The sequence below is a fragment of the Dreissena polymorpha genome, chromosome 9 (genome assembly GCF_020536995.1).
Source record: "Dreissena polymorpha isolate Duluth1 chromosome 9, UMN_Dpol_1.0, whole genome shotgun sequence".
In the NCBI taxonomy this organism is placed as follows: domain Eukaryota; kingdom Metazoa; phylum Mollusca; class Bivalvia; order Myida; family Dreissenidae; genus Dreissena; species Dreissena polymorpha.
In genome coordinates, this window is record NC_068363.1 from 49,308,829 (window position 1) to 49,321,338 (window position 12,510).

Below are 12,510 nucleotides of genomic sequence, written 5' to 3' on the forward strand. Positions count from 1 at the left end.
TGTACTGCGGTGTTGGAGAAATTAGCTGATAGCGGTATGAAACAAGGAGATAATTAGGATTTTTGTAAACCTTTGGTTATAACAATATTAAAATATTTTGTTAATAATTATAAATAACTTACCAAGGTCCTGAACTCTTCATCGTTCAGCTCGAATTTTCAAATAAGATGGTAGTATGTACCGTAATTTTGACGGTTTCTTATGATGGCACGTGACCAGTACCTATGTCTGCGTTTCCGTCTACTAACTTGCAGTGCTGCCGCAGCAGTCATAAAAATTGTGTGCTCTTCTAATAACGACATCCTAATCCAAGTACCACCACGTTTGGAATGAGCTTTTTACACGGAAAGGCTTAAATAATAAGCGGATGCATGGAAACGATACTCCGTGTACGTATACGGAACGCGGACCCGGAACGCGGACCCGGAGCGCGGACACGGATGCATGGAAACCCGGACTTAAGTTCAAAAGTACAGAAGTTGCTGTCATTATAAATGACTTTATTTTGAATATGCACATTGCATGTACCGGTACATACATTCTAAACAAGGATGCGTATAAACGTTTTCCTGAAAACCAACATACATGTTATAATAGCCGTGAATGATTCAGAATATGGAAATTGATCTTTATGAATGATTTCAAATCGTTCATGTAATTTGACCTACCACATAAATATAGACATGAGTATAGTCATTTTATTTTTAGAAACAAAGCATCAATTATTCGGAATGTTAGTAACACATTACTGCGTTTGTTTTAACATAGTTCGTTATGTTGAATAAACCGCAAAAACGAATGTATATTTAGAATCGACGCATCAATAAAACGATACGTCGGTTCCCAAGAACCGGCCGTCCATTTTTTTCCAATCACTGTTTATCTAAATATCAGCCGCGCGATATCTGCTACACCGCTCCTTTTCGAACCGCCGAACCTGGAACCCGACCTCTCGGCCCGACAACCCGGGCAGTGCTCGAGATAAGGGGCTTTACCACCCCAGCCCCAGCCCGTGCCTCCGTTTTTTCGGCAGGTGGGCACATGCTGTCCTTCTGGCGTCCTTCTGTGCGAACTTTCACTACCATCCCAATGCGATGACCAGCTTGAGTTCCAGCTCGGCCCCGAGCTGTCTTTACCCCACGGCATTTTCAAATTTCTATTCCTGTCAACATAAATCATTATTTAATCATTAAACGCGGTCAAATGCTGTATACTATTTATAGTAAACTATATATATGTTTTTTATTTTGACTTACAAAAAATGTATTGGTGTTGATGTGTTTTCTTTGTCAATTCATGACATTACACATACTTTAGTTGATGTTATTACAATCAATCGTTTTTGTTGTGTTTCCGTTTTTGTTTAGTTTGCCTTTATACCATCCGAATAAAAAAATGAAGTCGATTATATTTCACCTGGTAACCGAGAAAAACTATTCCCTTCTCATTCACAGTCCGTGAACTTTAAACAAAAAAGTTTTAAACTAAGAAATAGTAAAAGAGGAGTGAAAACACCGATGAAATATTAAACGTACCGGTTCTATCGAATTAATGCGTGGTTCCCAACAATCCGTATTCATAAAGTTCCAAAACTTGAAATAAACTTGGTGCACAAAGAATTTGTATTTAAACACCGATAATCTTTCAAAGTTAAATCGTTATCTATGGCGTATATATATATCTTGATTTAAGCATCTGGAATTACCGTTTATTGTTAGAAGATTATTGTTATCGGTAACGCTATTGATTCGAATTGAATTGATTAACTTATTCGTCATGATAAGTTGCTGTATCGCGCAATTAGGGTTGATTTATTTTTTCCGAATTTCAAATTCAAACAATGGTATGGTAGAACGCAGCATAGGAACATCGACAACGGCTGACATAGGCTTTATTTTTAACACGGCTGTAATCTTAAAACTGGGATTTTTTACTCTTTCTCATATTGCGTGGTATGCCAAAGGATTATTTTTGCGAGTCATACCATAGTGGTAACTGTTCGCGTGTAGCTTGGTAACTAACGTGTTTTGTCACGTTTTGATTAATTTTTTTTGGTTACTGTAACCGTATTATAAGATGGGTTTTTTAGAGTTGGTCCATAGAAGGTTTCTAATGCGTGTTATGTTATGTTGGTTACTGTTAGCGTGTTATGCCATTTTTGTTACTGTTTGCGTGTTAGTTCATTTGAGTTACTGTTTTGGTTATTTTTCCCTATCAGCAGGGTTTATTTAGAAGGGTGCGTACTATTGCGAGGAGGACGGGTCTTATCAGAAAGGAGAATAAACCTCAGTGATGTTACAGGTGTGAACGAAGGACAATGAATAGAACATAGCAACGGATGGTAGGTTACACAAAAGCCGGAATGAAAATGAAAGGCAAAGACAACAGTATGCAAAATGGAAAGGGTTGAAATAACGAATGGACGAATTACGAAAAAATACGATTGGTCAAACAAATGATCTTACGAAGAAATCAATACATAAAGCAGTGTATGATACAACAAAACATATTCTTTGCCGCTATGCTGTCACAATTTTCGAGGAACATAATTGAGAATTCCTGTGCTAGCCCCCAGTCACAGTATGTTGGGGTATAATAATAGTCAAATTTTGTTTCTCTTCTCAAAAGATTGTCGTAGATTATACGTTGAGGAATATATCATCCAAGACTGCAGTAGATTATACGTTGAGGAATATATCATCCAAGACTGCAACTTTTAGAAAGCCATTTTTTTTCATTTATTTTTATTGATAAACAAGGTTTTGTAACAATCTATACTATACATAGATAGCTTTAACAGCACAATGTGGCTCACCTGAAACTGATTGTTTCCTAGTGGTGTTATTTAATTTTTCATGAAGATCTAGAAAAAAGGCATTGTGAGTGTGAACAAACTATTTGCGTCTATCCGATCTAGTTGAGCCTTGTTACCGAGTTCCTACTTTTTTTATTTGAACATTCTGATCAACTGCCATGAAGATCAGGTAAAACATGTAAGTTTTAACATAGATTTTAATGATTTTAGTTATTGATAAATGCTTGGAAGCACATCACCCAATTTAGAACGTGACCTGTTAATCACTGAGACTAGACCTTGTGACCTAAATGTTGAATATGCTACTTTCAAGCTTGAAATCATTTAAAATAATGTTCTAACCAATTTACAAGTGGATCAAAGAGAGAATGTGACCACTAAAGTATTAACAGACCTTTTCTTATATTTGACCTAGTGCCCTAATTTTTGATAGAATATGAAACCCAAAATGACATAGAGGTGACTAGTTTCATAAGAATCTGGCAAAGAGGTGACACCCAAATTTAAACATTGTAAAATGATATCTTATGTGTTCACAATAAACTTTGGATAAAATACAACAGACAAAGAGTGATAACAAAAGCTCACCTTGTCACATCATAACAATTGAGCAAAATAACCAAAACTATGACATCATATAATTGCTCAGTTACTTCCAATAACAATAAAATGTTACTTTTGAAACAAATACAACACCTTCCCTTTCTTACTACAGGCTGTTCTAAAACAAGATAGCCCTGTATCGCTTACCCAAAACTCCTTCTATAGTGTCAAAAACTTGTGTATGATTTGACTAAGTTGTAAGCTAGCTTTAGCCTGCACATGACCAACTTGCAAATTCAGCTTTTGATTTGATTAAGATGGACATTGTAAGCAATTTTCATGAAAATCAGGAAGATAATGTGACCTGTAGAAAGGTAAAGGAAGTTTTCTATATTTTGACCTAATGACATAGTTTTTGACAAACCACCAACTTTCAAACTGACACTTTATTTCATCGAAATAACATTCTGTCCAATTTTCATGAAGATCTGGAAGAAAATGTGATCTCTGGAGTGTTCACTAACCTTTTCTGTGATTTGGTTTGTTGACCTAGTTTGGACCACATATGACCTACTTTCAAACTTAACCTAGAATTAACCGAGATGAACATTTACCAACATAAGACAAACTAGGGCTGTTTGTAAAACATGCATGCCCCCATATGGATTGTCAGTTCCAGTGGTAGCCATTGTGTGAATACATTTTTTGTCACTGTGACCTTGACCTTTGACCTAGTGACCTGAAAATCAATAAGGATCATCTGCCAGTCACGATCAATTTACCTATGAAGTTTCATAATCCTAGGCCTTACTATTCTTGAGTTATCACCGGGAAACCTTTTTACTGTTATGAGTCACTGTGACCTTGACCTTTGACCAAGTGACCTGAAAATCAATAAGGGTTATATACCAGTCATTATCAATGTATCTATGAAGTTTAATGGTCATAGGCGTAAGCATTTTTGAGTTATCATCCGGATACTATTTTACTGTTTTGAGTCACTTTGACCTTGATATTTGACCTAGTGACCTAAACATCAATAGGGGTAATCTGCAAGTCATGATCAATGTACCTATGAAGTTTCATGCTCCTAGACGTAAGCATGCTTGAGTTATCAACCGGAAATCATTAAACTGTTTTGACTCACTGTGACCTTGACCTTTGACCTAATGACCTGAACATCAATAGGGGTCATATGCCAGTCGTGATCATTGTACCTATGTAGTTTCATGATCCTAGGCCAAAGCATTCTAGTCACTGTGACCTTACCCTTTTATCTAGTGACCTGAAAATCAATAGGGTTCTTTTGCCAGTCATGATCAATGTACCTATGAAGTTTCATGATCCTAGGCCTAAGCGTTCCTGAGTTATTACCCGGAAACCATCTGGTGGACGGACCGACTGACGGGCTGACCGACATGTGCTAAACAATATACCCCGAAAAAGCCACATAAAAAATGCAGCAGAACACATTCTAAAAGTAAAAGACATCTGTGCAATGATATCTTTTCTTAAAATGGTAAGATGAACAAACAAGAGGGCCTGAAAGGCCCAAACTCGTTCACCTGAGATAACAAGATATTATTGGGACAAATATTGTGACCAAAATTCATGAAGATCGGAAAACAAATGTGACCTCTCGAGTGTTAACAATGTTTTACTATAGCAATATAAGGAAAAATGCCCCACCCCCTAGCAGCCATGTATTTCAACCAATTGTAACCATTTTCGAACTTATCCAAGATATCATTGAGACTTTTATTCTGGTCAAATTTTATGAAGATTGGAATATAATCGTGGCATCCACAGAGTTAACAAGGCAAATGTTGACGGCTCACGACGGCCATAAAGCGATCACAAAAGCTCACAATGAGCACGTTGTGTGATTACACTCAATGCGTTCAAATTTTTCTCACAGGCTTTGCCATTGTCCTTTATAGTATGGATGGCTTTGTTATTATTTATTGCTATCATGTACCTGCAATATTGTGTGTATGTTTACATTACACAAAGCATATGACATAAATAGACTAATTGAGCTTATAATAATCTGATTACTATAGCCAGGTCAATTAAGGACTTCAAAACAGTTTTGTTGTCTTGATTTCATAAAGACTTGATATATTTATGCACATAGAGATTCAAGATATGGGATAATCCACAAATAAAAAGTATTTTTGATCTGTGTTGTGCAGGCTCTTTTTCCATGACTGTCAAAGTGAAATTTCCATGTGAAAAGGATGTCAATTTTTTCATTCAACCATTGTGTATTAAGAACGGTTCTGCATATAATTTGCCATTTTGATAGGAGATGACCAGGGTGACAGAGAAAAGGGATATGCATTTGAGATCTGGTCCGGACTACATATAAAAGCGGTTATATTTAAAAATGTTTAATTACCACATGACCGCGGACTCTAGATCTCCGTGACATGACTAAGGTTCTTAATTAATCTAGTTTGAACATTTGAACTATATCTTTTAAAAACAATTAAAAAATAATATTTGATGTACAAATTTAATCAAGCAATGTGTACAGATGCTACTTAACATATATTTGACTGTATTGAATGTAGGAACTAGTTAAAATATACATTAGAACAAGAGGGCCAATATGGCGCTAGTTCGCTCACATGAGAGGAGTCGGTTCATTCAATCTTTACCAAACTTGACCAAGATATTGTCCCGACGAACATCCTGGTCAAGTTTCATAATTATTGAACCAAAACTCCGGCATAGAGTGTTTTTGTTTTTGTATGAATCGACCTGGTGACCTATATTTTGAGTTGACCCCCCTTACCAGACATCAAACTTTTGCTTACAAAAATAAATATTATGACCACGATTCATTAAATCTTAAACAAAATTGTGACCTCTAGAGTGTTTACAAGGATTTTGTATAATATAATGAAAATTTTGACAATCTTATGGCAATAATTATGGCATTAATTATGTGATATATATAAAACCAATCTTTTCACCAAGTTTCATGATGATTGGGCAAAAGATGTGACTTCTAGAGTGTCCACAAGCTTTTTTTACTATGTATAAATATAAGAAATCTGCCTCCCTCCCCGGCAGCCATGTTATTCAACTGACCGGAACCATTTTTGAACTCAACTCTCATATCAAGGAAACAAATGTTCTGACCAAATTACATGACAAGAGCACTGCATAACGGGTGCCACGCTCGGCTGCGAAAGCTTGTCAGAATATTTTTTTAGAGATCACAGTGACCTTGACCTTTGACCTAGTGACCCAACAAGAGATGTGCAAGAGATGTGTTTGTCAGAAAAGCAATGCCCCCTACTGCGCCGAATTGAAATAAAATTTCTATTTAAAATATGGCAGGTATAGAAATCATCTCCCTTTAAAGGTTATTACTTCCCTTGAATTTTGTCCAATCCAACCGGGGGGGGGGGGAGAGGGAGGGTCTCACAGTCAATTATGACCATGTCAGACATTACTGACAACCAAGGCCTGTGGTTTAAAAGAGATCATAACCAGAGTTGATCATGTATCTATGGACATGAGTCCAGAGGTATGTAATGAACATCAAAGAAATTATAAGTATATCATTTAAAAAAAACTTTGACAAATCAATCATTTGGGTAATAAATAATCAAAATAATAAATCTGTACAGTAACTGTGAAAAGAACTTCAATTCTTGGTAAGGAAATATATAATATGAGATTTATAATTATATTAATTACTTGCCTTGAAAATAATTGTCTGTAACAAATCTCTATTTTTAGTAGCAAATAATTAAAAGCCACTACTGTGACTGTAGATTCACCACTCAAAATGTGCAGCTCCATGAGATACACATGCATGCCAAATATATAAAGTGGCTATGTTCAATATTGAATAATTTTCTCCCTTTTTAAAGCTTATTACTTCCCTTAAATCTGTATTTTTTACCATAGACCGTAGAGGATGACCTTGACCTTTTACCACAATGTGTTTGTCAGAAACACAATGCCGCCTACTGCGCCGCTTTGATTTATTTAACAAAAGAGGGCCAAGATGGCCCTAGTTCGCTCACTTGAGAGGAGTCGGTTTATTCAATCTTGACCAAATGTCGAACTTGACCTAGATATTGTCCCGACAAACATCATGGTCAAGTTTCATCATTATTTCATCTGCGAGTCATGATCAATGTACCTATGAAGTTTCATGATCCAAGGCGTAAGTATTCTTGAGTTATCATCTGGAAACCATTTTTCAAAGATGAGTCACCGTGACCTTGACAGCCATTGTGTAAATACGTTTTTTGGCACTGTGACCTTGACCTTTGACCTAGTGACCTACTAATCAATAGGTGTCATCTGCGAGTCATGATCAATATACGTATGAAGTTTCATGAACCAAGGCATAAGCCTTCTTGAGTTATCATCCAGAAACCATTTTACTATTTCAGGTCACCGTGACATTGACCTTTGACCTAGTGACCTTAAAATCAATATGGGTCATCTGTGAGTCATAATCATTGTACCTATGAATTTTCATGATCCTAGGCATAAGCGTTCTTGAGTTATCATCCAGAAACTTTTTTACTATTTCAGGTCAACGTGACCTTGACCTTAGACCTAGTGACCTGAAAATCAATAGGGGTCATCTTCGAGTCATGATCAATGTACCTATGAATTTTCGTGATCCTAGGCATAAGCGTTCTTGAGTTATCATCTGGAAACCATTATATTATTTCGGGTCACCGTGACCTTGACCTTTGACCTAATGACCTAAAAATCAATAGGGGTCATCTACGAGTCATGATCAATGTACCTATGAAGTTTTATGATCCTAGGCCTAAGCGTTCTTGAGTTATCATCCGGAAACCATTTTGCTATTTCGGGTCATCGTGACCTTTACCTTTGACCTAGTGACCTGAAAATCAATAGGTCATCTACGAATTATGATCAATGTACTTATAAAGTTTCATTATCCTAGGCCTAAGCGTTCTTGAGTTGTCATCCGGAAACCATTTTACTTTTTCGGATCATTTTGACCTTGACCTGTGACCTAGTGACCTGAAAATCATTAGGGTTCATCTGCGAGTCATGATCAATGTACATATTAAGTTTCATGATCCTTGGCATAAGCGCTCTTGAGTTATCATCCGGAAACCATTTGGTGGACGGACGGACCGACATGAGCAAAACAATAACCCCCTCTTCTTCGACAGGGGGGGTGTAATGAGAAAACTGCCCCCCTCCCAGCAGCCATGTTATTCAACTGACCTGAACCATTTTTGAATTCAACTCTTGTATCAAGGAAACAAATGTTCTGAGCAAATTTGATGAAAATTGGGCCAAAAATGTGACTTCTACTTTGTTCACATGTTTTAACTATATACATATAGAGAAAAATGCCCCGCCCACTGGCGGCCATGTTTTTTCACCGATCCCGACCATTTTCAAACTTGTCCGAGATATCAATAAAACTAATGTTTTGACCAACTTTCATGATGATTGAGCAAACATTTAGACTTCTAGAGTGTTTACAAGGTTTCTCTATAGATAAATAGGGAAAACTGCCACAATATACATATAGAGAAAAATGCCCCGCCCACTGGCGGCCATGTTTTTTCACCGATCTCGACCATTTTCGAACTCGTCCGAGACATCAATTGAACCAATGTTTTGACCAACTTTCATGATGATTGGGCAAAAGTTGTGACTTCTAGAGTGTTTACAAGGTTTCTCTATAGCCAAATAAGGAAAACTGCCCCGCCAAATGACGGCCATGTTTTTCAACGGATCGGAACCACTTTTGAACTCAACCAAAATATCATTAAGACAAACATTTTGACAAAGTGCAATGAAGATTGGGCATGAAATGTGACTTCTACAGTGTTTACAAAGTTTTTCTCTTTTTTTGTCATAGTGACCTAGTTTTTGACCCGGCACAACCCAGTTTCGAACTCGGCCGAGATTTCATTGGGACAAAGCTTCTGACCAAGTTTCATGAAGATGGGACAAGAAATGGCCTCTAGAGTGTTTACGAGTAAATGCTAACGGACGGACGGACATACGACGGACAAAGACCGGTCACAAAAGCTCACCTGAGCAATCAGGTGAGCTAAAAAGAGATCGTGATATGAAATATTCATTGCCTGAAGCAAAGACCCTGGAGCTATGTTTATATATCTTTAAACACACTGATTAAAGAAGTAAAACAATACATTGATACAACAGAGGTAAAATCATCCCCTCTGAACAATATGATACATAATTATGTATCATTTCTTTTTATCTGGATCTGGATAGGTACACAGCAGGATGTTTAGGTGTGCGCGCTGCGGGAGAGATATAGGAGTTACTTATATTTTGGATTTAATTTAATTCACTGAAATTCATCACTGAATTTACAGTATGATCTCATTTGATATAGATGTACATGATTGTATCAAGCAAAATATATTAAATAATTATCAGTATTAATTCACAGTCATGATTTCGGTATCATTAAAATAATTTCAGTAAAGTCTATCATTCATATGCATCAATTTTGTAAATATCAATATAAGTATACTACATGAAAACATTTTTGAAACAAGGGCTGTTTGTTAAACATGCATGCCCCCCATATGGGCTGTCAGTTGTAGTGGCAGCCATTGTGTGAATACGTTTTTTGGCACTGAGACCTTGACTTTTGACCTAGTGACCTGAAAATCAATAGGGGTCATCTGCGAATCATGATCAATGTACCCAAGAAGTTTCATGATCATAGGCGTAAGCATTCTTGAGTCATCATCCGGAAACCATTTTTCAAAGTTGAATCACTGTGACCTTGACCTTTGACCTAGTGACCTGAAAATCATTAGAGTTCATCTGCGAGTCATGATCAATGTACCTATGAAGTTTCATGACCCTAGGCATAAACGTTGTTGAGTGATCGTCCGGAAACCATTTTACTATTTCGGGTCACCGTGACCTTAACCTTTTACCTAGTGACCTGAAATTCATGATCCTAGGCATAAGCATTCTTGAGTTATCATCCGGAAACCATCTGCTGGACGGACATACGGACATACGGACCGACATGTGCAAAACAATATACCCTCTCTTCTTCGAAGGGGGGCATAATAATATTATACTGTGATATACTGTAAATAATGTAACTAAACATCCAAGTAGTGAGTCCATCAAACTTTTGCAACCGAAACACCTGGCGTTCCAAGGCACCAGCCGAAGTCAAATGCCTTCTGACTTAGTGCATTTTACTATTTATATTTGTATGCATTTGTATGTGTTTGAAAAAATGTATAATCTTAAATGACATCTTCTGACTATGCATGTCCTAGATTTTAAAATCCAGGCCCTGGTCTGACACATTGGTAACATTAAGGTCGCGGTGGTGTAGTGGATGAGGTGTGATCGCCTAGCGATCGGGAGTTCGTGGGTTTGCTCCCTACTCGGGGAGCAATCTCATTATCTCCTCCAGAGACACCAAGTACTGGTTCTTCCCAGGAAACGGACTCGACAATGTCCACATCTGCCTATAATAGGCAGTCCTGTAATAGTCAGCAATTGACTGTAGGAAGTACGAAGTAGAAGTTAACGTTAAACTGTTACCAGGCTTCTGAATGTAATTAGCCAGGTCACAGGAAAATGACAGTCTAATCAGTATCCAATTAAACTATTTGTCATTGTCAGAAAACCGCTCTTAAGCAAACAGCTTTCAAGCAACTGCAGGCTGAACTGGATCTTAACTGGCCACAATCGCCTTAATGTCTCTTTTACTGGGATACAGTTCATTTAAAGTGATATTATGGGCATCTAACAGTTTATAGGTGTCTATCGCAACCGTTGTTTATTTTTGGTGTTTTCACTTCATATTCACTTATATGTTAATGCAGCATTAACATACTAAAACAATATTCCGGAAAGAGAAAAATAATGCATTTGAATATCGACCGTACTTTCATTTGACAACTGATCATGCATGTACGTTTTGAAACTAAATTTAGTTTTGGCACAATTCGTTCATACTTGGCAGAATAGCCGAGCAGGCTAATGCGTTTTTACTCCAGGACTAAGGGGGTCACTGGTTCGAGCCCTGCTGCGGACTACTTTTTTTTTAAGAATTTTATTCTGGATTTTTTACTGGAGCTTTTAAGATCCAATGTTTACATTTATCAATTTATAGCATTTAATGACTAACTTAAAAACATGTCAAAATTTGTGAAAAGGCCCCTTTAACATAATATCTACTCCTATAAATATGAGGTCGATATACATGGACTAAACGGTAAATTACGTCTAATTATTTGGACTATAATGATATCAACTACTTAAATAGAAAGAAGAAAGAATTCATACAAACCAGAAGTTTGAGTAAAGAGTTTGTAATCAATGTTGTATTTCAGGACAGCTTGGGGATATGCAAATCCCATATGACATGTTGATATCGGGTATCATAGCCATTCAATAAGTCGCAAAATGCTCGAACAAAAATTATAAAGCAAAATGTGACTTAAATTGATAACTAAAATTACCAGTATCATCAGTATGCCAGTTTGCCTTGTCAAGCTGTCGAGAAAAGTGCTTCAATCACATTGAATATATCCTTCGAATTCCATTTATTGTTGCATTACTAAAAAGCGAAACAAACCGATTTAAGCTGTAAGAAAGTTTTGACACCAGTGTTATCAACTTCAAGTCTCTCATGGGCGAAGCCATTGTTGTAGAAAGTGATCCATTCACATCGAATATATTCTTCGAATTCCATCCATCGTTGTCATTAGCGGAGATTTAGTGAATAAATAATTCATATATCATTAATGACAGCTTCTAAATAGCGAAACAAGCTAATTTATGCAGTAAGAAAGTTTTGACTCGAGACTCTCATGGGGGAGGCCATTGTCAACAATTGAATTGTTGAAACACGAACGACAACTCTGCTAGGACAATGTTATCAATGAAAATCAACGAGGTCGAGGTATTTCGAGTAGAAAAATCGAGTTACCTCAATCGGACTGGCTCGGTCTTTTACATAGGTCGCCATTATGAAGAAGTTTTTGAGGGTTATCATACCTTAGACGATGCTGTTCCACCATCGTCAAAAATTCGAATATTCTTCACCATAGCAGGCCGTGTTCTGCTGTTTAATCGTGTCTACACAGCATTCAAACCAAATCCCAAGTGTG

General features: G+C 36.9%; 1 long non-coding RNA gene across 1 annotated transcript; it reads right to left on the reverse strand.

Moving 5' to 3' along the window:
* Nucleotides 1–483: 483 nt before the first annotated feature.
* Nucleotides 484–1,810, reverse strand: LOC127846501 (uncharacterized). The gene is made up of 2 exons (XR_008033529.1): nucleotides 1,536–1,810; nucleotides 484–1,162 (listed from the first exon to the last, which is right to left on the reverse strand). It is a non-coding gene; the product is annotated as an uncharacterized LOC127846501 (long non-coding RNA).
* Between the last annotated feature and the right edge of the window lie 10,700 nt (nucleotides 1,811–12,510).